Source organism: Chrysochloris asiatica, unplaced genomic scaffold (genome assembly GCF_000296735.1).
Source record: "Chrysochloris asiatica unplaced genomic scaffold, ChrAsi1.0 scaffold00014, whole genome shotgun sequence".
Taxonomy (NCBI): Eukaryota; Metazoa; Chordata; class Mammalia; order Afrosoricida; family Chrysochloridae; genus Chrysochloris; species Chrysochloris asiatica.
The window spans coordinates 33,706,910-33,729,207 of NW_006408532.1; the positions used below are offsets into that span (position 1 = coordinate 33,706,910).

Below are 22,298 nucleotides of genomic sequence, written 5' to 3' on the forward strand. Positions count from 1 at the left end.
CATTCCTAAAAAAAAAATGGGCATTTAAATTTCATATAATTTTAACACTCCCCCCTTAGCATTCTTATTTTAACACCCTCCCCCCCCCTTAGCATTCAAAACTGGGTTATATACAAAAATAACTTGTGGACTGGGTTTGGCCCACAGACATATAGTTCACTGAGCCCTGACTAGAGGGGTAGCGACAATGAAAGAAGTCAATGACCATAAAGCACCAGCAGACTGCCTGAGACCTAAGCATTAAACCCACCCTAGTTATTGCTACTCACAAGCGCAAAGAAAAACCCAACATGGTTGAAAGAGTCCCTTCAGCTGGACATGGCTGACCTTGATGGAGATGTGAGAGGGGACTTTCATTCCTCCAGGAGAGTCAGGAGGAAGGGAATCCAGTTTGTAGCCCACAACGTTGAAAACCCTTTCCCTAGGAGTGAAATAGGTCCATAGCTGGAGAGGTTGTTTGGCAGTCCTGGTATGTAAGGAATAGCTTTGCTGTCTGAATCTGAGATATTTTAGCAAAAGCTTGCAAGGGTACATGACACTGATGCCAAAGATCCAGATATCTGCATGCTGCAGAAAGTATATGACCAGCTAGGTCATATTGGTGAGTGTAAGGTAGTTCTAGTAATTTCAGTGACAGCAACAACTGAATTACTTGACAATTTGGTACTGATAACACTTTACCCCATAATCACATCCAAACATGAGGATATCCAACCAAAGGGAAACAGATATGCGTAAAGTATTTCCACATTTGAAATCACTTCTCATATGCTCCTACACCAAGCATGGAGCCTGTTAGTGTATCATGGTTATTGTTCAGCTATCTACACTATAAAAAAAGCATGTGGCTTTGAGTCCAGCAGCCCACTGTGAAACAAGATGGGCACTTCTGAAGGAAGAGGTGGTGGCTGTGTGCCGTGGAGTTGGTTAAGACTCATAGCGATGGGAGCAAAAACCCGCACCTTTCTCCTGCGGACCAGCTGGTAGTTTGGAACTGCTGACCTTGTGGTTCGCAGCCCGATTCATAACCACTATGCTACCAGGTAAGCTCCTAGAATTACCTTCCCAGTGGTATAAAAGCTTTCTCCAGAAAGGACCCTTTCCTTCTCATCTCTCTGCTATTTCTATGGATCTTTCCTACTCCCAATGAAGAAGAGTCTGGGCCCTCCCTAAGCCCAAGCATCTGTCATTACACCCAATCAGAATGATGTTGATGTTGCTGCCAACTACACCATCAGGATAAGGTTAAGAATTAGAAATTTGTGACTTGTCAAACGTACACATCATTTAGAATTGCCATTTCTATCGCTGCCATGGGAATCCCCAGGTAGCGTAAATGGTTAAGGCATTTGTCTTAAATTGAAAACCTTTTCTTTTTCTTTTTTTTTTTTAATGTTTTATTGTGAATTGTGTGATAATCTACACGGGAGAACATCAGTTTTACATTAATTCCATCATCCATCATTTCATTGGCATAGTTATCATCCTGTCCATGCATCCTCACCCAACCAAGGGGTGTACCCTGTAAACCTGCACCCCCCTCCCACCACAGTCCTCAGCCCCTTTCCATCTCCTGATCGCGAGCCCCCAGCCCCACCATCTCTTGACGTTGTCTTCTCTGCCTCCATCCCAGGCCTCACTGCCTCTCTGGGTAGGATTCCGCTCTTCGCTCTTCTCCATTGATGGTCCCAGGGTCCTCCGCTCCTAGACTGATAAATTAATCACTCCCCTCTTTGTTACAAAATGTCCACCTTTAGATTTCCAACCCTCTCAATCAGTCCTGATAACAATTATTCACCATTGCATCACAAGAGACCCATCTATATTTCATTTCATCAGCCCTTCCTGGACAGGCTGGACACCACTCACTGGAGACTCTACCTTCCTCCATGCCATCTGGATCTAGGTTCCCTCTTGAAAGCTTGTAAGCCATTGAAAACCTTATGGAGCACAGTCCTCCTCTGACAAACATAGGGTCTCCATGAGTTGTTAAATTTAGGTGGCTCTGTGGTAACTGGTTACTTGGTTGCCGTTATTTTTTTCTCTCTTGGGAAATAAAGTACATCATGGAAGCCATTTATAAGCACAAACTGCACTGACTTTCTGCGAGCAGGATCAAAGAGAAAATTTTAGATAAAACAGTTGAACCAGGAGAAAATGAGGTAAGTGGCCAAACCAACTGAGCTTTAGTACCAAAGCTGGAAGGTTTCTGAGCCTTGCCTGTGGCTTAAACAAAACTCCCGGTTGATCTTCCTGTAAAGGAGCATTGTTGTTGTTGTTAAGTGCTGTGGAGTTGGTTCCGACTCATAGGGACCCTGTACAGGGTTTCTGAGGCTGTAAATCTTTACATGGGAGCAGAAAGCCTCATCTTTCTCCCGTGGAACGGCTGGTAGTTTTGAACTGCTGACCTTAAGGTTTGCAGCCCGATTCGTAACCACTATGCTACCAGAGCTCCTTGGGAAGAGGAAAGTTGGAATGAGCCCAAACGAAACCATACCAGTTGGGGATTTAGTACTATTTATGGAATGGATTTTGTTATTTAAAGAGCGTGGCAATGAACGTCTTCCACGCTTGCCATAAAAGGACTATTGTAAGTGTTGTCAAGTTGGTTCCAACTCAGAGTGACCTTGTATAGGATTTCCAAGGCTTTAAATCTTCGTGGGAGCAAAAAGACTCATCTTTCTGTTGCAGAGCAGCAGGCGCACTTAAACTGCAGACCTCATGGTTCAAAGTCCAGTGCTTATCATATGGAGCCACTCAGTTTTCAACAAGCATTTATGATCAACTAACTGCATGCATGGCCTTGTATTAAGTCATGGACCCTGTGAAGAAATCATCTAAACGAAATCCTGGGGATATGATCAGATAAAAATGTATATGTGAATGAAGACAGTGGGCTACGCTGGCTGCCCCACTAGATCCAGAGAGTAAGGTTATTGTCACTGATTATTAAGAGAAATCAAATGGGTGAAGTTGATACAGTCAAGAAGAATATGATTGATCAAGTTCAGTAAAATGAAACTTGATCAAGTTCAGTAAAATGAAATAAAACATCAACAACAACAACAAATCCCACATATACAAAGGCAAATAAAAACTAAGCCACAAGCAAGGGCATGAAAGTCACCCAAAGAATAAAGGCAAACCACAAGGGTGTAGGAGGGCTAAGAAGAGCAAGTAGAGTTGGGGGTGGTGTATCTAAACTGGCCTCAGGAGTAAGTTTGGGCCCTGTGGGTCTTCTCCTTCTATTCCTCACACCACAACAAAATTTACTCCTTTGATACTTTCTCGGGCCTGAGGAAGAAAGAGCATCCTTTTTACCAAGTCATCCAGTAGCAAGGGTTAGGCTACATTAGCCCCAAGGGGGATGTTGGAAAGCTAAGGAATGCTACATAGACATGCAGTACCACAAATATAACAATCACATGTTACTATGTATAATCCCATGTATAATGGTTAGTTTGACTAGGCTACAGCACCCAATTATTTAATAAAAATCTAATATAAGTTTTGGTGTGAAGATATACCTACATCTATAATCACTTGACTTTAAATATTGGGGGCTATCCTTAATAATATGGGTGTGCCTAATTGGAGCGGTAGAATCAGCACTGGACTGTGAACCACAAGGTCAGCAGTTCAAACTCACCAGTTACTCCTTGGAAACCCTATACGGGGTCACTATGAATTGGAACTGACTCGATGGAACTTAACAACAACAACAATAATGGAATTAAGAAGCTCTGGTAGTGTAGTGGTTATGAATTGGGCTGCAAACCGCAAGATCAGCATGTTCGAAACTACCAGCTGTTCCACGGGAGAAAGAGGAGGCTTTCTGCTCCTGTAAAGATTTACAGCCTCAGAAACACTGTACAGGGTCACTATGAGTTGGAACCGACTCCACGGCACATAACCACCACCACCACCACCACCAAGGGCAAAAACTTAGGTTCCCAAGTGCAAAACAATGGCTCTAACTATCAAACCCTCTCTACTCAGCTAGGTTTGATAAGTCATTGCCATGGCCACACAGATCTCAGACACCATATTCACAGTTATAAGGTTTATTAGATTAGGGAAGTTTACTGGCTATAATTCAGGTTTAGAAATAACAGTAATTCTAATCAGGACAGTCAGTGCTCAGTTGTGTCCAGAGGACAATGTTGCAAAATTCTTTCAGGACTGCTGATAAATGCCCAAGGGACACACCAGCTTAAGCCTGTAGACACTCAGGATCATGGATCAGCAAACCCAGCTCCCCCAATTAAATGTTTGGAGGTACTCCACTCTGCAGGCAAGCCTGCTAAAAGCAACTCAGTTTTACTTGCTCTGTGGTCTCATGCTCTGGCTCTTGGCTCTTCTGCTGCTCATCTGCCACTGTTCTGCTATTCCTCCAGCGTCACAGCTTTCTGGCCCTGGGTCTGGGAGTTTTAATGCACAGGGCTACTGGTGTACAAAGGATGCACTCCACCCTTGGCTCTTTGTCTTTGAAGGTAGCGAGATCCCCCTTCTTGCCTCTGAGATGGTTCATTTTATACCCACGCTAGAATTTCAAATTTTTACAATCACAATTATCCCTGTTAATCATTATCATCCTATCAGCATTTTCTCTTACTTTCTTTTACCAAGACACATCAAGGGGAAGGGAAAATGTTGCTTGGTAGGAGTTATAAAGTCACTGTTTGGTAGAAGTTACAAAGACTATGGGTAGAAGAACCATAAGGAAGAATTCACTACACCGCACCAAGAAAGGAGACATTCTACCTAAAGACTGCACCATAGAAATTCTGACTTTCCAGCTTTCTGGCGTCCCTCCCCTAAATATTTTGTATTTGGTAGCCTACACACAACCACATGAATCAAGTCTTTAAAATAAACCTCTTTGTATGTACATATATATAAGGGGGGGGGGTGTTCAAAAAGTTCATGGGAAAATGGAATTAAAAGATACTGGAATTTTTCAATGAACATTCAGAAGACCCTCATATTTGTGTGTTATGTGTGTATATATAAAACACACACACACATATATATGCATGTGCCATCTCAGGATTTCAGAGAGAGTCATCATAATTCTGGGAAGGAGTATTACATACATCAGTCAGCAAATTTAGTCAATATTGCTATTATTTCTGAGACCACCACCTGTCTGTCAGTTTGTCATACTGTGGTGGTTTGCATGTTATTATGATGCTGGAAGCTATTTCATTGGTATTTTAAATACCACAGGGTCACCCATAGTGAAAAGGTTTCAGCAGAGTTGCCAGGCTAAGACAGACTAGAAAAAAGGAGAGACAAACTACTTTTGAGTATTTAGCCACTGAAATACTTACGAATAGCAGTGGAACATTGTTGGATGTAGTACCAGAAGATTAATACATTATGCATAGCAGCAGAACATTACCAGATCTAGTGCCAGAAGATGAGCCCCTCAGGTTGGAAGGCACTCAAAATACAGCTGGGGAAGAGTTGCCTCCTCAAAGTAGAGTTGACCATGATGACCAGTATGGAGTAACGTTTTCAGGGCTTTCATTTGCTAATGGGGCACAACTCAAACGGAGAATAAACAACCTCAAACACCCATTATCAGAAGGTGGAATGTACGAAGTATGAATCTAGGAAAATTGGAAATTGTCAAAATGAAATGGAATGCATAAAGATCAATACCCTAGGCATTAATGAGCTGAAATGGATTTGTACTGGCCATTGTGAATCTGACAATCTCATGGTTTACTGTGGCAGCAACAACAAATTCAAGAGGAATGACATCACATTCGTTGTCAAAAAGAACATTTCATGATCTAGCCTTAAATTACAATGCTGTCTGTGATAGGATAATAGCCAAACACCTTCAAGGAAGACGAGTTAATGCAAATATTATTCAAATTTACACACCAAATTTACACACCAACCACTACAGCCACTGATGATGAAACTGAAGAATTCTATCAATTCCTTCAGTCGGAAATTTTATAAAGCATGTAATCAATATGTATTGATAATTACAAGTGAATGAAATGCAATGGTTGGAAACAAAGAGGAAGGATTAGTAGTTGATAAATTTTGGCTTTGGTGATAGAAATGATACACTTGTTCACTGCAAATACTTTAAAAAAAAAAAAAACAACATAAAAAGTGACTATATACATATACCTCACCAGATGTAATACATGGGAATCAAGTTGACTACACTTGTGGATAGAGGAGGTGGAAAAGCTCCATATCATCAGTCAAAACAAGGCCAGAGATAGACTGTGGAATGGACCATTAGTTGCTCATATGTAAATTCAGGCTGAAGCTGAAGAAAATTTAAACAAGTCCACGAGAGTCAAAATCTGACCTTGAACATATTCCACCTGAATTTAGAGACCATCTCAAAAACAAGTTTAATGCAATAGACACTAATGACCAAAGACCATTTAAGTTGTGGGGTGACAACAAGAACATAATATATAGGAAGAAAGCAAAAGGTCATTTTAAAAAAAAAGAACAAAATGGATATCAGAGGAGACTCTGAAATTTGCTCTCCAGTGTAGAGATGCTAAAGCAAATGAAAGAAATAAGGAAGTCAAAGAGTTCAAGAAGACACAGTATAATGAAATTTGCACAAAGAGTTGGTGTTAGAAAACCACAAGGGAAGAGCATGCTCAACATTTCTCAAGCTAAAAGAAATGAAGAAAACATTCAAAGCAATATTGAAGGATTTGATGGGCAAAATATTGAATTATGCAGAAAGCATCAAAAGAAGATGGATGCTATACATAGAGTCACTGAACCAAAGTCACTGTACCAAAAAGAAAAGGTCAATGTTCAACCATTTCAAGAGGTAGCATATAATCAAGAGCCAACGGTATTGAAGGAAGAAGTCCAAGGTGTACTGACAATATTGTTTATTGACAATAAACAAGACTATAAGAATTGATGGAATACCAATTGAAATCTTCCAACAAACAGATGAAGCACTGGAGATGCACACTCACCTATGCCAAGCAATTTGGAAGACAGCTACCTGGCCAACCAACTGTGCCCAATTCCAAAGAGAGGTGACCCAACGGAATGAGGAAAACAAAAATCTTCACAACTGGACTAATAAATAAATGGAGAAAACACTGAAGCTGTCAAACACTTCATTTGAAAGATTTCATTTTGCTTGGCTCCACATCAACACTCATGGAAATAGTCAAGAAATTAAATGATGTATTGCATTAGGCAAATCTTCTAGACAACAGTATGTTTAATAAATCTGCTCCACAAGACCTCTTTAAAGTGTTCAAGAGCAAAGATACCAGTTTGGGTACTTGTGTCAGGTGCACCTGACACAAGCCATATTTTCAATTGCCTCATACGCATGTGAAAGTTGGATAATAAATAAGGAAGATTGTAAAAGAACTGAGGCATTTGAATTATGTTGCAAAGAATATTAACAGTTCCATGGACTTCCAGAAGAACAACCAAATCTATGTTGAAAGAAGTACAGCCAGAATGCTCCTAGGAAGCCAGGATGGCCAGACTTTATCTCTCATCCTTGTGACAGGAGGATCCAGTTTCTGGAGAAGGACATTGTGATTAGTAAAGTGGAGGGTTAGCGAAAAAGAGGAAGACCCGCCCCCGCTTCCCCAAAGAGACAAACTGGCACAGTGGTAACAACCAATAGACTCAAGTGTAACAATTGTGAAGATGGCACAGGGCCAGGCAATATTTCATTTTGTTGTGCATAGGGTTGCTATGAGTCGGAAGAATTGAAGTCACCTAACAACAACAACCTATGTTTTTTGCTGAGGCTGGGAGTCCTCCCCACGCTCATTTGCATGCAGCAGCCTTTTCCAATCACCCCTGTCACTTCAGGGTGCTTGGCAGCGCACAGCACTGGTAAACAGAGCAAAACTAAGGCGTAACCACCCTGCTGGGCTAATCAGGCTTCAGACAGGTGTCATCCATGGTTAAGCAGAGAACTTGTTTAGCAGACTAAGTGTGCTTTTGATCACAAAGGTCTGTGTTTTTATGATATACTCCTATGCATGGAGCGGTAGGATAAGTACTTGATCACAAGGTCAGTTTGACCTGCAAGGTCGGCAGTTCAAACTCACTAGCCACTCCTCAGAAACTCTACACAGGGTGGCTATGAATAGGACCCATGTCAAGGGTACTTAACAGCAGCAAAGTATACTTTATACATAATGCACTGTTCTTTCTTTCCCTCTTTCTTGATTTTTGCACTAAAGTTTATCTCCTTTTGCTTATTTTCTCAAAATTTTTATTACCAAGTAATTTCCGGAAGCCTGGTGTGGGCTGTGGGTTAATGCACTAGATTGCAAGGCCGGATTAAACAGCAAGGTCAATGGTTCAAGCTCACCAGCTGCTCCTCAGAACCTCTATATAGGGTCGCTATGAGTCAGTACCAACTCAATGGCACTTAACAGCAACAATATATGAATGGAACCCTGGTGTAGCACTGTAGGATAAGCACTAGACTGCTAACCACAAGTTTGGTGGCTCAAACCCATCAGCTGCTCCTTGAAAACACTATACAGGGTCGCTATGAGTCAGAACTGACTTGATGGCACTTAACAACGACAAATACGAATATATTTCATTGTGTAAGATTTGAGTAAAATACAACCATATATACATGTGAAACCTTCACTTTGGTCGTACTTTCTTCCCTAGCAGTGACCACATTTTAGAATATCTTTCCAGTCCATTTTCCTTGCACTTATATATTCACATGAAAATAATTTTTATTTTTATTTTAATGGACTATTTACTTGTAGTGTTTTTGTTTGTTTTTTTAACTCAACAATATGTATTTATAATAAACATTTCCATGTCAAAAATATGCATTTGTATCAATGTTTTTAGTGACTACTTGTATTCTATATCATTTATTAGACCTTGAGAAAATTGTCAGACTTTTCATAATTTCCATTTCTCAGGGTTCTAAACGATGCTGCAGAGGACATTCTGGATAATATACTTGGTCTGGATTGAATTTTGCTTTAAAATAGTTTAATAGAAATGGACTTGCTGGATCAAGAGGTATAAGCATTTTTAATTTGGAAAGATGCAACCAAATTTTCCTACAAAATGACTTTACCATTTATACTTCTACCAAAAGTGCTTCCTTTATCCTCATTAATAATGGATATTATCATTATTGCATTATTGCCAAATGTATTGCATCAAGCAAATCTGTTGCACAAGCCCTCTTTAAAGTGTTCAAAAGCAAAAATGTCACTTTGAGGACTAAGGTGCGCCTGATCCAGGCCATGGTATTTTCAATAGCCTCATATATAGGTGACAGTTGGACAATGAATAAAGAGGACCTTAGAAGAATTGAGTTACAGTGTTGGAGAAGCATATTAAAAGTACCACAAGACCAAACAAATACTCCTTAGAAACCAGGATGGTGAAACTTTATCTCTCATACTTTGGACATATTATCAGGAGTGACCAGTCCCTAGAGTAGGACATCATGTTTAGTAAAAAGAGGAAGATGCCCAATGACATGGATTGGCACAGTGTCAGCAGCAATGGGCTCAAGTACAATGATTATGAGGCTGGCGCAGGATCGGACAGTGTTTCTTTGTGTTGAATACAGGGTCGCTGTGAGTCGGAATAAACTCCATGGCATTGAACAACAATATTTTTTAATTTCTGAGTATAAGAAACAAAATACCTTATTTTAATTTGCATTTCCTTTGTAGAATGTGCTTGTTATTGGTAAGTGCCTTGAGTAGGTTCCAACTCACAGCAACCTGGTATAGGATTTTGGAGACTGTATCAGGAGCTCTGGTAGCGTAGTGGTTACGAATTGGGCTGCGAACCGCAAGGTCAGCAGTTCAAAACTACCAGCTGTCCTGTGGAAGAAAGATGAGGCTTTCTGCTCCTGTAAAGATTTACAGCCTTGGTAACCCTGTACAGGGTCACTATGAGTTGGAACCGACTCCACGGCACATAACAATAACAACATATCTTTGTAAGAGCAGAAAGCCTTATCTTTTTCCTAAGGAGCAGCTGGAAGACTCGAACCATCAACCTTGTGGTTCACAGTCCAGTGTTTATTGTACAGAGCCACTGTGTTAGCATCTATAATTAAGTAAAGGATATTTTGCTCTAAGTAATTATGTTAAGGCAATTCCAACTCAAGGCAACCCTGTATAGCGTTTCCATAGAGTGGCTGGGCTGGTGGGTTTGAGTGGTTTTGGTTAGCAGGCCAGTGCTTATACCAGAACTTTTACATAACAATACCAACCATCATTTTGTAAGTTTTTTTGGCCAATTATTTTGATTCATTCTGTCTCTTTTGCATATTTTGCTATTGATTTATCTTTGGGTATATAGCATCATACTTGATATATTCTGAATGTTACTGTTTTTTTTTTTTTGCAAATGTTCTTCCCATCATTTTGCTTGAGTTTAATGATTTATTTTTTATCTTATAGTCATCCACTCAACAAACATTAATTGAAAATCTACTTTGTGCAGAGAACAAATTAGATAGTCTGGTAGAAAAATACTTAATTTTTGCACAAATCTGTCAACATTTTGCTTTGATCTTTCTAGGATTTATGTTTTCTTTAGAAAGCATTATACTACCCAAAGATTATAAAAATATACTTCTAAATTGTAACCTAAAATCTTATAAATTGTTAAATTGACCTTTTGGACTCACCTGGCACGGATTCCATATATGGTGGTGCTGGTGGTTAACTGCTGTGGAGTCTGTGCGACGCATAACGACCTTGTATAGGGTTTCCAAAATTGTAAATTTTTACAGGCACAGAAAGCCTCATCTTTCTCCCACAGATCCCACAGGTAGATTCGAACTGTTGACCTTGCAGTTAGCAGTTCTGATAGTAATCCACTACACTATCAAGGTTCCTTCCATATATGATATGAGGTATGTATTTTTATATTTTCATTTGTTCGTTTGCGAGTGGAAAGGTAATTCTCCAAAATCCATACCTTGATTAACTATCTTTCCCGGTCTGATATGAAACACAGTGTCATAACCCACCCACCCCACTGTTGTTAAGTCAATCCTGATTAATCGAGACCCTATAGGACAAAGTAGAATTGCACCATAGGGTTTCTGAGGCTGTAAGTCTTTATGGTAGCAGGCTGCCTCATCTTTCTCCTGAGGAGTGGCTAGTGGGCTCAAACCACCTACCCTTCAATTAGCAGGCCGATTCTCAGCCCACTGCTCCACCAGTGTTCCTTTTTTGTAACCTTGTTGTTGTTGTTAACTGCTGCTGAGTCAGTTCTGACTCATAGCAACCCTGTATAAGGTTTCCAAGGAGCAGCTGGTGAGTTTGAACCACTGGTTTGGTGGTTCAAACTGATCTTGCAGTCCAGTGCTTTTATCCCACAGTGCCACCCCAGAACTCCTTCTCGTAACCTTGCTGTTGTGGTTAATTGTTGTTAAGTTCCTTGAGTCGATTCTGACCCCTAGTGACGCTGTATCAGGTTTCCAAGGAGAAGCTGGTGAGTTTGAACCACTGACCTTGCAGTTCAAACAGCTTTGCAGCTGACGCATTAGTCAACAGCATCACACCAGAACTCCCACTGTGGTGAATTGCCCATCCTCACAAGTGTTGCTGTGTTTGAGCCCACTGCTGCATTGTAGTCACTGTGTCAATCCATCTCATTTTCCTTCTCTTCTTCTCTAACCCTCTCTTTTACTCAGTATGATGTCATCCTCCAGGGACTGGTCCCTCCTGATGATAAGAAACAAATTAATGGGACAGTTCCTTAATTGGCTATGAAATTTTAAATTGGAGATCTTCTTAAATCAATGTCTCCTCCAATGAACGTGAAATAAATCTTGACATCCTTGCTTCTAAGGAGCATTCTGGCTGTACTTCTTCCAAGACAGATTTGTTCATTCTTCTGTCAGTCTGTGGTATATTCAATATTCTTCACCCATGCTATAATTCAAATTCATCTGTTATTTTCTAGACTTTCTTATTCATTGTCCCACTTTAACGTGCATATGTGGTGACTGAAAATACCATGAAATGGGCAAGTAATGAAATAGAGAAAGGAGAATGATATTCCCTCAAAACATATGTAGTCGACATACATTTTTACCTAATAGACAAGGAATGACTAAAAGTTTGACTTAAGGTTCCAGTTCTAGGGAAGATGGACTATTAACATTCCATCCACCCGCCCAACACCCCACCCCCTCTCTCATTGAAGGCCACTATAAAATCTGAACAGAATGCTTGAAGCAGCTACTTAAGTAAATAGTAGTGGGATGTTTGAAAAAAAACACAGAGTTTGAAAGACTACTCAACCAACAGGTAATTCACACCTTTTCTTCTACTGAATCAACAGATAGTTCACCCCTTTTCTTCTCCAATGTTCCTTGGCCAAGACTCAGGAAACACCTGGAAATGAACCTGAGAGCTGAGAGAGAGCACCAGGAGAAGCTCAGAGCTCAAACCTGAGGTAAGGGGTCCTGTCGGTAACCACAACGGTAGAGAGGAGATTGGAGATTTCTTTCCTGGAAGGTTAGCAATAAATTCAATCTCTTAAATCATTTTCAAGCTATATAAATGTACGTTCTTCATACTAGGTGAGGTTTGGTATTTTGTGGGTTTTGAGGAATTGGTCCATTTCATCTAAGAGCTGTCAAATGTATGTATGCAGAGTTATTATTCCACGGGATTTGTAGTGATAGCCCATCTTTCTTTCCTGATAATGGGAATTCTTAATCAGTCTCGCTAGTGGTTCATCAATTTTATTGCTCTTTTCAAAGACTTCCTTTAATTTGCACAGGTTTTCTGTATTATGTATTAGAAAACCCAGCAACTTGGATGAATCTCAGACTCAATGTATTTAGTGGAAAAATCAGACTCAATACATTATATACTAAATGACTCCATTTTTATGACATTCTCAAAAATTAAATTATATTGATACAGAACAAATATGTGGTTGCTAGTGGTTAAGGGCTCTGTCTAATCAGCATTAGACTGCTAACAGCAAGGTTGGTGGTTCAAGCCCACCAACTACTCCTTGGAAACCCTATACAGGGTCACTATGAGTCAGAACCAACTTGAAGGCACCTACAACAACAGTGGTTAAACAAATCTAAGTATGTGTTAAAATTTATAAAACTGTACACCAAAATAAAGTCAATTTTACTGAATGTTAATTTTTAAAATGGAGTACTGGTGTGGAGCTGTGGGTTAATGCACCAGACTGCAAAGCCGTTTGAACTGCAAGATCGGCAGTTCAAGCTTACCAGCTGCTCCTCGGAAACCCTATACAGGGTCGCTATGGGTTGGAATCGACTCAATGGCACTTAACAACAACAAATTTTTTAAATAAAATTTTAAAAGATTTTCTGGAGTTTATTGGAGGAGACACTGATTTTAGAAGTTCTCCATTAAAAAAATTCCTATCCAATTGAGTAACTAAGCAATGAATTCTTTTCTCAGTGTAATAAATATTTTATTTTCTTAAATAAAGTTGAAGTCACCATAAAACCAAAGTTTCATTATACCTATTTTCAGTGTTTTGGGGGAAGCTGGTGCTCTCACATAATGTTGTTGTTAAGTGCTGTCAAGTTGGTTCCAATTCATAGCAACCATGTATGTTGTTGTTAAGTGCTGTTGAGTCGATTACGACCCATAGGGGCTCCGTATAGGGTTTCCGAGAGGCGGCTAGTGAGCTTGAACCGCCAACCTTGCTGTTCAAACAACTTTGCGGTCCAGCGCATTAACCCACAGTGCCACATTAGGGTTTGGTAAATTGCTACAAGTTCTTTGGATGGGTGTGTATATTACTAAGTAAAAATAAAATATGTATACCTTTTGTTGCAACAACTCCACTTCTAGGAATTTGTAATACAAGATGCAAGAATATGCACATAAGAATATTTATAACATAGTGGCTCCATACAATAAACACTGGATTGCAGACCACCAGGTCCACAGTTCGAGCCTACAAGCCACTCTGAGGGAGAAAGATGAAGCTTTCTGCTCCCTGAAAGATTTTACAAAGCCTTGAAAACCCTATAGAGGGTCACTATGAGTTGGAACAAACTCGAAGGCATTTAACAACAAAAAAATGTATAATAGCCAAATACTAGAAACAACTTTGACATCTATTAATAAATCAATTACAAACATACAAATAATTAACTATCTGAAAACCATGTTAAAAATGAAACCAACTGTCAATGAAAGATACTAAATTATCTCTAAAATTAATTATCAAGAAAAAGTAGCAAGGTGAAGAACAATGTATATGTTTGCTTATTGTTGTTGTTAAGTGTCATTGAGTCAATTCTGACCCATAGCGACAGGGTTTCTGAGGAGCAGCTGGTGAGTTTGAACTGCTGACCTTTGCAATCTGACGCATTAACCCACAGCGCCACACCAGGACTCCGTAGTGTATACGATGGGGGCTTATATATTGAAAAGCATTCCTGGAAGGACACATAGAATGCTGTTAACTTTAGTCATCTCTTTGGGATGGACTTAGAGATGTATGTAAGAGGAGTAAGGAAATAGGTTCAGTCTTCATTTTAAACCTCTCGGAATTGTTTTTAAAACCATGCATATTATATTACTAAAAACTAATTTTTAAAAAGTAGCTAATAAAAAATGACAAAGTCTGCACAGTATTTATTCACAAGGACAGATGACCTTCAGTTAATCCCAGGAAATTCCAATCTTGGGAACACCCATGGTCAGAAAGATCTTAATAAAGAAAAGGATCCCGAATGTCTGTCATCTCTGATGGAAAGGGAAATGGGAAGAGCAGTCTCCCCAAGAAACTAATGCAGCCATTGCTATTGTTATGGATTGAATTCTGTCCCCCAAACATATGTGCTAGAAACCCTAACCTCGATGTCAGAGTCCCCGTGTGGCTGCTAACTGCAATGTTGGTGGTTCAAACCCAACATGTTGCCACGTTAGGAACCCCTATACAGGGTCACTGTGAGTCATAACCAACTTGATTATACTCTCTCCTGGGGATGGGTTGTCTTTGTTGTGTCTTTGTTATGTTCATGAGGCTGGAGTAGTATAAGGTGTGTCTTCAGTCTATTCTTTATGAGATCTGTTGTTGTTGTTTGAGATACAAAAAAATGATTAAACCCAAGATAGCAAACAGAAACAGAGATAAATGCCAAGACACGTGGAGATCTCCAAGGAGTCAGGAAGCAGAAGATGAACAGACACGAACCTTCCTCCAGAGCCCACAGAGAGTTACCTATTATAACAGCACCAGAGGTGCTGTCTACCACTCCTCTGTCAGTTTGTCTCACTGTGGTAGCATGTGAGTTGCTGTGATTCTGGAAGCTATGCCACAGGTATTTTAAATACCAGCAGGGTCACCCAGGGTGGACAGGTTTCAGATGAGCTTCCAGACAAAAACAGATTAGGAAGAGGTAGAAACGAACTACTTCTAAACATTTAATAGCAGTGGGACATTATCAGCATCAGATTATTGAATATTGAAACATGATGAAGAGCACTAGAATGCTGCCAGATAGAGTGCAGGATGATGAGCCCCTCAGATTGGAAGGCACTCAAAATACGACTGGAGAAGAGCTGCCTCCTCAAAGTAGAGTTGACCATGATGGCATGAATGGAGTAAAGCCTTCGGGACCTACATTTGCTGATGGGGCACAACTCAAAACGAAGAGATGTAAACATTCATTAATAATTGGCACATGGACTGTACAAAAAGTATGAATCTAGGAAAATTGGAAATTATCAAAAATGAAATGGAACGCATAAACTTTGGTATCCTAGGCATTAGTGAGTTGAAATAGACTGGAATTGGCCATTTTCAATCTGATAATCACATGGTTTGGAAAATAGATATCTGGCCAACTGACTGCAAGAGATCCACAATTGTGTCCTTTCCAAAGAGAGGTGGTGACCTAACAGAATGCAGAAATCATCGGGCAATATTATTAATATCTCATGCAAGTAAAATTTTGCTAAAGATCATTAAAAAACGGCTGCAACCATACACTGACAAAGAACTTCCAAAGGTTCAAGCTGGATTCAGAAGAGGACGTAGAACAAGGGGTATCATTGCTGACATCAGATGAATCTTGGCTTAAAACAGAGAATACCAAAAAGATGTTTACCTGTGCTTTACTAACTATGCAAAGGCTTTCAATTGTATGGATCATGACATGCTACAGACAATATTGAGGAGAATACGTACTCTGGAACACTTAATTGTGCTTGTGAGGAACCTGTACATAGACCAAAGGGCAGTTGTTTGAACAGAACAAGGGAACATTAAATGGTTTAAAATTAGGAAAGGTGTGAGCCAGGGTTGTATTCTTTCACCATGCTTGTTCAATCTGTATGCTGAGCAAATAATCCGAGAAACTGGATTATATGAAGAAAAACGTGGCATCAGGATTGGAGGAAGACTCACTAGCCATAGCCTTCAGTACGGGTTGTACCTCAATGTAAAGAAAACAAAAATCCTTACCAGTGAACCCACTGGTTACATCCTTATATATAAATGGAGAACAGATAGAAGTTTTCAAAGACCTCATTTTGCTTGGATCCACTATCAACACTAATTAAACGGCATATTGCATTAGGCAAACCTGCTGCACAGACCTTTTTAAAGTGTTGAAGAGCAAAGATGTCAGCTTGAGGACTGTAGCATGCCTGACCCAAGCCATGGTATTTTCAATAGCCTCATATGCACATGAAAGTTGGACAGTGAATAAGAAAAAACATAAGAGAATTGATGCATTTGAATTACGGTGCTGGAAGAAAATATTAAAAGTACCATGGACTGTCAAAAGAATAAACAAATCTGTGTTGGAAGAAGTATAGCCAGAATGCTCCTTGGAAGCCAGAATGGTCAGATTTCGTCTCTAATACTTCAGACATCGTTTCAGGAAGGACACATCCCTGGAGAAGAATATCATTTAGTAAAGTGGAGGGTCGGAGAAAAAGAGAAAGACCCCCAACGGGATGGATTGGCACAGTGACGGCAGCAAAGGCCTTAAACGTAACAATGGTGTGAGGTTGGCACAGGACTGGGCAGTGTTTCATTTTGTTGTGCATAGGGTCGTTGTTAGTTGGCACTGACTCGATGACACCTAACAACAACAACAGCTCTGTAGGATAAGCACTGGACTGCAAAGCCAGTTTGAACTGCAAGGTCAGTGGTTCAAACTCACCAGCTGCTCCTTGGAAACCCTATAAGTCACTATGAGTCAGACGTGGCTTGATAGCACTTAACAACAACAGTCCTGGTGTGGCTCTGTAGGATACACACTGTACCAAAAGGTCAGTTTAGAATGGAAGGTAGGCCATTCAAATCCACCAGCTGCTACTTAGAAACTCTATTCAGGGTCGAGTTGGAACTGATTTGTTGGCACTTAAGAACAACAGCAAGTACTAGATAATGAAGACACTTAGTAAAATGAAGTTAGAGCATAAAAGACCTATCTAAGGAGCCTAATTTGGACTCTTGGTGTGGCACTGTAGGGTCAGCACTGGACTATGAGCCACAAGGCCGGCAGTTCAAACCCACCAGCTGCTCCTCAGAAACCACTGCCGAGATAAATTCATGGATAATTCCCAGGATAAAGTTTACTTTCTGTGGGTTAACAAAATACATTTTGTTGTTGTTGTTAGACTTGTTGAGTTGATTTTGACTCATAGTGACCCTGTATAGGGTTTCTGAGGCTATTAGTCTTTGTAGGAGCAGAAAGACTCATCATTTTCCTGTGGAGCTGCTGGTGGCCTTGAACTGCTGATCTTGTGGTTGACAATCTTGTGCTTATTCTAGAGTCCACCACACTCCTAACAATATGTGTCTCAGGCTTCGTTTAAAAAGAAAAACTTAAGAAAAAAAAAATTACGGTTAAGTTAACATTTCCAGGACATATGTACAAAAATACAAATTCTTGTTATTACGCCAACATTGTCAATAACTACAACAATTTAGGTTTGAGACCTTGAGAAAACGGCATCATTTTTTGTGCATTAATGTCCTTAAATGAATAACAGGGAACTGAATGGTGGTAAAGACACTTGCCAATTCCTAGAATCACTCTGGCTGGTTTAGAAATTAAATTATACAGATTAATTTTTTTCCAGATTCAAATTTCATTTGTCGTTAAATTGAAATTGGCCAGTAGTAAAACACAAATTTTTAAGCAATTCTTCTAAAACATTATCAATGTCCACTTGGCTGTTCAGCTTTGCTCATTGTAGAGACAGAGCTTTTAGTCAGAAATCCTTCACAAATTTTCAATTTTTTTCTTCTATCAAATGTTGAAATATACCTTATTATGGAGATATATTTGGTATTTAAAAAACATGCCTCGTCTGAGGAAAAACAGAAAAGTCAAAGAACCAATTAATATTTTAAAAGATTACATACTAGAGGCGGGAGGCTCCCGAACCGGTCCCACCAGAATGTCTGCCAGCCAGCGGCTCTGTGCTCCTCCACCCACGGTTCCCCACGGTGTCAACCACTTCTTGATGGCTCATTAAAATAACGCAGGGCAGGAGGGACCCCCAAAGAATGTCGTGCTTAAGCGGACCCTGCCAGCCTTTCTTCCGACCCCTGAATGCGTTCTCTGTGGAGGGGATCGGGCGCCTGGCGGTGGGAGCGCCCCCTCCCGGCAGGCTGGACCTGGTGCTAGTCCTGGGCTCATGTCTACTACAGAGCCGCTGTGAGGAGGAGGCGCGTCCACAGCCCGGGGCGGGGACTCAATGCCTGCACCGCTCGGGCCGGGCCAGTGTAGCGCACGGCAGTCGCGGCGCTGGTGTCCCATGGTGCAGGCCGGCCCTAGCAGCACAGCTCACTTGACTCTTACATCCGCTGTCAGCGCAGCTTATGGCCGGCCGAGCCCGACACCGGGGCCACGGAGGGTGCGGTGGCCCGAGCCCTGGAGACGCCGGGCTGGAAAGCCCCAAAGGACGTAGATCCCCAGCCTGGTAGTTATGAGATCCGACACTATGGACCAGCCAAGTGGGTCAGCGCATCCATTGAATCTATGGGCTGGGATTCAGCCATCCAGACTGGCTTTACAAAACTAAACAGCTACATGGAAGGCAAGAATGAGAGAGAGATGAAAATAAAGATGTGGAACCAGGTTCAGGCCCTTTCAGCCCGTCTACAGTTACCATTTCCCTTCATATCCCCTAGCTGTCTATCTGATCCGCCCAAGCCTTCGGAGTCAGATGTCTTTATTGAAGACAGAGCCGAAATGACTGTGTTTGTACGGTCTTTCGATGGCTCCTCTAGTGTCCAAAAGAATCAAGAACAACTTTTGACATTAGCAAACATTTTAAGGAAAGAAGGAAACGTTTTCAATGAAAAAGTTTACTACACTGCAGGCTACAACAGTCCTTTCTAATTGCTTAATAGCAATAACGAAGTGTGGCTGATTCAGAGAAAAAAAAAAAACGAACCTTCCAAAGAAAATTAATGAGAGAATGAAGAGAGTTCCATTGCCTGGGGCAAACATTCTGTTTAATGTAAACATCCATGAGTAAAGTGTGTCTAGTGTTTTCTACCTGAAGGTACTGCTATGAGTTGAGCTGATAACTCACCTTGCCTTTTTAATGTCTGTAGCTTTATCTAGATAACTCAGAATAACAGGGGTGACTCTTCTATCAACATGCACACTGGTCATCTTTATTACTGTGAGGATCCAGGGAAATATGACGCTTCCTCCTCCTCCATCACAATTGTGTTGTCTTTTTCTACTTGGATTTGTGTCAGTCGGATGTTCTCCCTTCCAGATATTATCAATAAAAATTAAGATTTATCCTGTGCAGAACTATTAGGCTTTCAGAAAAGAAAAGAAAAAAAGAATACAGGTAACTAGTTGAAATATTTTTAAATATGTTGCCATTGCTGTGTGCCCTCAAGTCGAGGCAGGACAGAACAGACCTGTCCCACAAGGCATGGCCACAGAGCGGCTGGTGAGTTCAAACCACTAATCTTTCAACTAGCCGCTGAGCACTTGACCACTCCGTATTTTTAAATATGTTTAAAAATATATCAAAATGTAGTGGCTAAGGGGAAAAAAACCCTAAGCACCAGCTATTGTTTTTCTCAGGCATGTGTGTCCATTCTCATTTTGTGTGTCACACTGTGGGGAACCTCAAGTCCTCTGTCCTACTGTGTCCTGTCGAAGCCAGAGGCCTCCTTCAGCATGGTATTGCCATAGAGCCTGACGCTACTGAAGCTTCTCACCAAAAGCTTGGCATCCCTGGCTGCCCTTGTCTTCACCTCAACACATGTCTCCTGGCCTCTCCCTGCAGCCCTGTGGCCTACAGAAAGCATGGGTATTGCTTGCCCTGAACAACCCTGCTGCCTTTCCTGTATTGGCCAGTCAGTGTTTGTTTAGAAAGGCAGGAAGAGGGAAGGGAAAGGACAGAGGAGGGAAGAAACAGAAATAGGATGGAAGGGTCAAGGTTGTTGATGGCAGTTCCAACTCATAGAGACTCTGTATAGGGTCTCTGAGGAGCAGCTGGTGACTTTGAACTGCCGACCTTGTGATTCAAACCAACCCTGAGGTCCAGTGCTTTATCCCATAGCACCACACAAGGACTCTCTCAGAGAAAGAGGGATAAAAACAAAAAGAGAGGGAAGGACAGGAAAGAAAAGGCTGAGGAGTAAATGTGTTGGATGCCAGTTTGCAGTCCATGATCACTTTCTTCCCTCTTCCACCTGAGAGCCCTGCCCAGAATTATTTCTTTAGGTTTAAGAAAAAAAAGAATTCCCAGACAAGATGTGACAAAGTATGTGCTAATATGATCTCTACTGAGAAACTGATTCATCGCCTGCATGTCAGATAGCTGGGAGAGGTGACACGGAGGGATATGTGGAGTTCAGGAAAGTGGATTTCTGAGATACATTTCAGAAACTCTCTTCCAAACCATAAATAAAGCAGAAAGTGAATAAGGAAGACCGTAGAAGAATTGATGCTTTTGAATTATGGTGTTGGAGGAGAATATTGAAAGTGCCATGGGCTGCCAAAAGAACAAACAAATCTGTGTTGGAAGAAGTGCAGCCAGAGTATACTCCATGGAGGCCAGGATGGCCAAACTTCATCTCTCATACTTCAGATATATTGTCAGAAGGGACCTGTCGCTGGAGATCATATTTGGTAAGGTGGAGGGTCAGAGAAAAAGAGGAAGACCCCCAGCAAGATGGAATGGCAAAGTGGCAGCATCAGTGGCAACAATTGTGAGGTTGTGTTTTGTTCTGTTGTGCATCAGGTTGCTATGAGTCGGTACCGACTTGATGGCACCTAACAACAACAACAACAACTCCAGGACAGACAACCCTCCTCACCCCAGGCCTACAACTCTAAGAATTCAGTCGTAAAAAACCGTTCCAACGAGTAGAACAGCCTGGAGCGGCTAGAAGAACAGAAGATACTTCATGAAGAAAGACCAGCAGGAAAAATCAGCAACAATAATGGCAGTCTCACTGATTACTACAAGAACAAGTAAGCTGTTCTCCTAGGAGTCATCAAGGCAAGTGGTAGGGTCCCCTCAGAGCAAACTCCCTTCCAAGACTGGAACTCAAGGGGAATACACAAGCAGGCATGTGGTCTGGCTGGTGACCATGTTGGTCACTAATAAGGGGAAGAGGGGGAAAAAAACAGCAATGAAGTTGGGATCTGAGTCCGACCACATTCAATAGACTCCTGTGAACTCATGTTGCAGACCTGGATGGCCAGCAGTACGGCAAGACCCGGGGACTCCTGAGCCCAGAGGCAGTGACATGGCCACAGACGACTAGAGCGGAGAGTGAAGTGTCCAGCTAATATGAAGTGAGGGGAGTTGCACAAGAACACCCATACTTGCAGATAGTACCCACTTGACCTGTCTTCGATGGCTGGATGATCAGAACTTGACTAGAAGAAGAAAGAAGAGGGAAATAAAAAAAAAAAAGTAACCCACTACAATTTGATGAACTTTACTTATACTTATGGATGTAGTAGGTCAAAAAAGGAAACAAATCTTTATAGCAAGGATCACTCCCACCCCCACCCCCCTGGTACAAAGGGTTGACAGGGATGGGCAACTTGGGCATTGGCGACCCAAAGGGGGGAACAGGGAGGGGAGGCACTATGAAGGCAAGAAGTGACTGGCTTACAAGCTTTCAAGAGGGAGCCTAGTTCCAGATGGGGTGTGGGAAGGTAGAATTCACCACTGAATGATTTCCAATCTGTTGGGACCATGCTGGCAAAAGGAAATGGGGATAAGACTGTTGTGGTACAATAGTGAATAACTGCCATCAGGTCTGACTATGAGGGTCGGAAA

At 41.2% G+C, this 22,298-nt stretch overlaps 1 protein-coding gene across 2 annotated transcripts in view; it reads right to left on the reverse strand.

Moving 5' to 3' along the window:
* Positions 1-22,298, reverse strand: part of FRMD3 (FERM domain containing 3) — a 494,426-nt gene that overhangs the window by 182,205 nt on the left and 289,923 nt on the right. The gene's annotated exons all lie outside the window — the stretch shown is intronic.